This window comes from Schistocerca gregaria, unplaced genomic scaffold (genome assembly GCF_023897955.1).
Source record: "Schistocerca gregaria isolate iqSchGreg1 unplaced genomic scaffold, iqSchGreg1.2 ptg000261l, whole genome shotgun sequence".
In the NCBI taxonomy this organism is placed as follows: domain Eukaryota; kingdom Metazoa; phylum Arthropoda; class Insecta; order Orthoptera; family Acrididae; genus Schistocerca; species Schistocerca gregaria.
In genome coordinates this window covers 930499-936484 of record NW_026061765.1, presented here as the reverse complement: position 1 = coordinate 936484, position 5986 = coordinate 930499, and the positions used below count along the sequence as shown (strand labels likewise).

The following is a 5986-nucleotide window of genomic DNA, read 5'->3' as shown; positions in this document are numbered from 1 at the left end:
GCTAGTGTCATCAGCAAACAGAAATATTTTAGAGTTACCCGTAATACTTGAGGGCATATCATTTATATAAATAAGGAACTGGAGCGGCCCCAACACTGATCCCTGAGGAACCCCCTCCCCCTTGACAGTACACCACTCAGATCCCTCATCACACTGTATTACTTTCCCCCATTCCCGTAGATCGTTCCCTAATGATCTTCCTGAAACACTCTACAACTTCTGATTCTGTCAGTTCTTTCAGGTCCCATCTCCTGAAATTCCCACCTTTTTCCAGTTTCTTCAGTTTAATCTACAGTTCATAATCAATATATTGTGATCAGAGTCCACATTTGCCCCTGGAAATGTCTTACTATTTAAAATCTGGTTCCTAAATCTCTGTCTTACCATTATATAATATATATGAAATATTGCAGTATCTCCAGGTCTCTTCCACGTAAACAACCTTCTTTCATGATTTTTGAACCAAGTGTTAGCTATGATTAAGTTATGCTCTGGGCAAAAACCTACCAGGCGGCTTCCTCTTTCATTTTTTACCCCCATTCCATATTCACCTACTACGTTTCCTTTTCTTCCATTTCCTACTGTCGAATTCCAGTCACCCATTAATATTAAATTTTCATCTCCCATCACTATCCGAATGATTTCTTTTATCTCATCACACATTTCATCAATTTCTTCATCATCTGCGGACTACTTTTACGACTTTAGTAGGCGTGGGATTCGTGGCTATCTTGGCCACAACAATGCGTTCACTATGCTGTTTGTAGTAGCTTACCCGCATTCCTAATTTTATTAATTATTAGACCTACTTATGCATTAGCTTCATATTAGCCTTCCTAATACTAAAATCTATATCCGATGTTAACAATGACGCCGGTGGATGGACTATCAGGAAATTACTGACCGTCGAGAAAGTCACAAATATAACCGACAAGCTAATGGGCCCTTCACAGGAAAAGGTTTTTTGCCAGAAAACGGGGAAAATTGAAACCCAGCAAATGAGTAAAAAAATGTATATTCACTGACAAAAAAAATAGTGTACGCACACAACTTACACAACAATAGTCTGGGATTACTCTATTACGTAATACAGTTTTTGTGATTGTATCTTGCAGCTTTAGTTATTATTAATTAAAAGAGGCTTTAAAAGGACAGAAAGAACGTGTTGGACTACGCTACAGATCGTTCTGTTAGCACAGTCTTTACTTTGTAATCACTTTCGTTGACTTCGGCAACTCTCAACAGAAATCTCCAACCTAACCGAGACAATGTGCTACGATACAGCCGAGATCATGACAAGAGAATGGGCTACATCACACTCGAAGTAAACGTATATAGGTAAGGATCCCCATGACCTGTATACGTCTGTTATAAAAAATCTCCAAGCCGCTCTCCTCAAATAGACCGCAATCTTCTCTTGACCTTCAACTGTTACTATTTCAGAATTAGAAACCAGATTCAAAGAAAATTTGGCTACAAGGCACAAAACTAGAAAAATAAAAATAATAAAAGTGAGAACGTGAAACATGTTAGCAATAACCATAAACAGGAGATTTACAGAAAATATAATTGAGAAAGGAAATCATTAATATTATCGACCGTTTAGGAACTCTAGGCTACGAAATGGATAAAACCACATATCGAATAAGTGGTGGAAGAGTTAGTGTGTTTTAAGATTAAATCCAAACAAGAATTAGAGAAAAATATATCGAAGCAAGGCCTCTATTACGAAAAATTGCTAAATCTCGAGACAAATTGTGTCCTTCTGTATTAGATGAAATGTTTTGGCCCCTAGTACGGATGAAACAGTATCTGCAGTATCAACAGCAACTTCGGACATGTGTTTCATATTTCATCCAAGCCTGCAGTCTATAAATATTTGAACAAAATACTAAAACAAAATACCACTACAGGGGAATTACTTAGGAAGTAGTTCTTGGTAAAGAAACACAGGACACAATTACGTATGTAGGCTTAATACGAACTACAACTGTGTTTATAAATCGCTATAGTTGCCTTGGACTAACGACGAGCAAATATCAATATAATCTGTACGCTTTTCAAAGCTGTTATCCATGAAAAAGCCAAACTACGTATCGTGAACAAAATACAATTTAACACCGAAACAATGACATTAGCTGACAATGGGCACAGACTTTAGTCAATGGGCACTGTTGAAAATTTGTGCCAGACCAGGATTAGCACCCGAGTCCCCTGGTTACGAGGGAGAGGCAATGATCACTGTGTCCGAATTACACAGTGGTCAACAGAATAGCACGAACTGCCCGAGCATGCCGTTCTTTAGATCCAAATTCTCAATTTCTCCATAGACTGCTAATGCACTGCTCCTTGAACATAATCCTCCTCCCTTTAATTATACAGTACATGGCGAAAAAAACAGACACCGAATGTATGCAAACTTGGCCTTACGAACATTGCAGACGTCGTCTATGTAAGACACGTCAAACTTCAAAGAATTTACCAATTCGTTGCATTGTTTACTATAGACCACAAATCAAGTAACGTAAAAAAAGCACTGCGTCTATTGAGATCATGATTCAGAGTTAAAAAAAAACTAATAAGTCGCCTACATATTACAGTTGCTGCCGAAAGAGGAGAACCATTATTTTCCCACAAAAGGAAATATAGTTAAAATTACGCTTCTATTTCGGTTAGTTTATGCGGTTACTAAAATTTGCAGTGAAAGTTACATAGTGGACTCTACCCTCCCCCCACCAGAAACGTAGTTATCGTGGCTGTTGTGAGACTTTTGTACACAGTTAGAGAAAGTGTGTTAAATGTGGCGCGGACGGAAACGCTAGGCTACGCTACAGGGCAATCTGCTCGCACAACGTTTAGTCGGCATTCATAATCGTTGGCGTAAACAACTCTCAGTCAAATTACCACCTTCCAACCTAACTTAGATCTCGGGCTACACTACCAATCGGCCTGTCATCACAACCAAAAATTCATTGAGGGGGGTGGGGGTATTTCCTGTAGCTCTCTCTAATGTATCTCTAGGCAAAACTGCCAGTTTTGTCAGACTCAACAGCAAGATTTACCAATGGTAAACACTTTTGAGACGGCTCGTAATTTTAGAATAGTCCTCTTCGTCTTACTTGGCATAAATTGTTCGCTGGCGTCCCAGCAGCTAGCTCCCTCAGTGTCTGCTTCTGCCATCGCACCACGCTAGTCTGCTGTTGTCCTAGCAGACCGAACGCACCGCACATCCGATACCTTCGGAACCACTCACTGGCCAGTTAGCAACTGAGCGGAACACTGTTTACATCGTGAAAGGAAAACTATGCAAAGATGTACACTTAAATGGCACGACTGAGTAGCACACACACAGTAATATCTGAGGAATGTCCTTCGACACGCGCAGAACGAAAGTCTTCTCGCGAACGTACAGCGTCTCTGGAAAAAAATCTCGTGACTATATTCCGGCGTTACGGCCAGGTTCTCATACAAATGAGCAAAAAAGGGTACATTTGAAATTCTTTTTGAGACAATGAAAATACATTCGAAAGATCTGTTTGGGAATTACGAGTGATAATACTATGAGCTTAATTTTAGATTTTCAATAAAAAATGGCGCCCGTAATTATGATTTGATCAAGGGCCTGCGAGACTGGGGTACGCAGAGCGCGTGCAGTGTGGCACCTCATATGTTACCTGAATTCAAAAATGGGTAACATCAGTTGATACTACATTATTCCCCTGAAATTGAAAATGGATAACATCAGTCGATAAAACATAAAATTTATGGGAGCGTATACCTAACCGCAATGAAACAACCTTAAATTTAACGATACAGTGCTAATTCGAACTTTGAGTTCGATTTTTGAGGGTTTGTTTCACTCCTTATGCCTACACAAATATTAGTTAATAATAACAAATGTCATATTATAGCTATAAGTTCCTAAGAAAAGTGTTTACTTTTAGGGGTCAGAGGTAAATGTTAAGAGAACGAACCACTTTTAATTTATGCTGCATGCCGTTCTGAGAAAATAGTTACCCGAAAAAAATGTGTTCAAAGTTTAGGGAAAACATTTAGTTATATTATTACTTCGATTTGCATGAACTGAGTGTTACATATATATTTTTAATGTCACTGAAAACGAATCTGAAGTCAGATTTTCAATATTCAAAACAGCTAATCCAATACGGAGGGCAACCGATTATGTTTTGACCAATTTTTACCAAAAATGTATTTTCGTTATTTACGTTTAGTCTGCAAGTCAAGGAGTATTTATCAACCCTTCCTCTACCTCTGATTGTTCCTAGACAGCAACTTCCTGTTCTTCTTGGCAGGAAAAGCCGATCTGTCAAAGCTGGATATGCAGCACTCGGCAGCCTGCACTTGATATTCGTCCGTATTTTCGGTGAGTATGTTTGCATGCATTCTGCAGTATGAATCATTTTGAGCACGTGCGACACGGGACGAGTTATCATCTACATCTATATGGATACCCTGCAAAACACATTTAAGTGCCTGGCAAAGGGTTCATCGAATCACCTTCACAACTGATAATTAATTGAAACCCTCAGCTGCCGACAGGTGTTGTTGATATACTTCGATGGGGACAGCTGAAAAGTGTGCCCCTACTGGGACTCGAACCCAGAATCTCCTGCTTACAAGGCAGACGCTCAATCCATCTGAGCCATCGAGGGCACACATGAACAGCACGACTGCAGGAATTTATCCCTCGCACGCTTCCCGTGAGACTCACATCCCCATCCGTCCACAATCCGCATACGTAATGTACTTAATAGGTATTTGTCCATCCACTCATTACTGGCTCACACTAAGGTGACGATTCCCGTAAGAGTTCCGGCAACCTGTGCGCATTCGCACAGACGAAGGTCAATGGCTGGGTAACGTTTAACCATAGATATGAAGATAGTAACTGCTCTCGAAAGAACAGGCGCCACTGACGACCTTGCAACTCTTCTAGAATACATGATAGACCGGCCGATGTGGCCGAGCGGTTGTAGGCGCTTCAGTCGGGAGCCACGCGACCGCTACGGTCGCAGGTTCAAATCCTGCCTCGAGCATGGGTGTGTGTGATGTCCTTAATTTAGTTAGGTTTAAGTCGTTCTAAGTTCTAGGAAACTGATGACCTCAGATGTTAAGTCCCAAAGTGCTCAGAGCCATTTGAACCATCAGTCCCTATGTTTACACACTACTTACAGTAACTTATGCTAAGGACAACACACACACACTACCATGCCCGAGGGAGGACTCGAACCTCCAACAGGGGGAGCCGCGCGAACCGTGACAAGGCGTTGGACACATGGCGGGTACCCCGCGCGGCTCATGGCAGCCGTGACACTGCTTCAAACAATGGACTGTAGAAACTTTTGTAAAGCACGGATTAAAAAAAAAAAAACTTTCTGTTCCAAGAGTCTAGACAAGTACACCTTTAAAAAATGCAACTACAAAGAAATTGAATTTTCGAACGTTTTGAATGAGAACCTGTCCTTATGGAACACCGTTGATCAAATGTCACAGGGATTATATACTCAGGTTTCACATGTGGATTAACACTTTCTAATCAATATCCGGAATGAGCAGGGCTTAAAACTTTGAAGAGTTAAATTTCAAGGGCCGTTCTCTTGTATGCAAATAGTTTCACAGTAGAAATTTCTCTAGTTTTATTTATTAATTTATTTATTTATTTTTTGCTGTAGGTAAAGAAGGATAGCATTGTGAGGAAGGGGAAGGGGGGGGGGGAGGAATCTTGCATCTCCCACCTTGGAATTCTCAGTACAGAATTTTTATTCATTACGAGATTCTTAGCCACTTGCAGAAGTGATTTCGAGTGATTCTGCAAAACTTTTCCTTTAGCCAATCGTAGCAACTATAGGATTCCGTTCCTGCTGCATGACATGTCTCGGAACTTAAACTGACCAACTCATTTGCATAAAGAGTTAGCTTATCATCCGCTTCTTTACTTGCGTAGACCGTTCATGGTCTGCAAAGA

At 40.5% G+C, this 5986-nt stretch overlaps 1 non-coding gene across 1 annotated transcript; it reads right to left on the bottom strand.

Annotated features, from left to right (window-relative positions):
- Positions 1-4599: 4599 nt before the first annotated feature.
- Positions 4600-4674, bottom strand: Trnat-ugu (transfer RNA threonine (anticodon UGU)). Its single transcript has one exon. It is a non-coding gene; the product is annotated as a tRNA-Thr (tRNA).
- Between the last annotated feature and the right edge of the window lie 1312 nt (positions 4675-5986).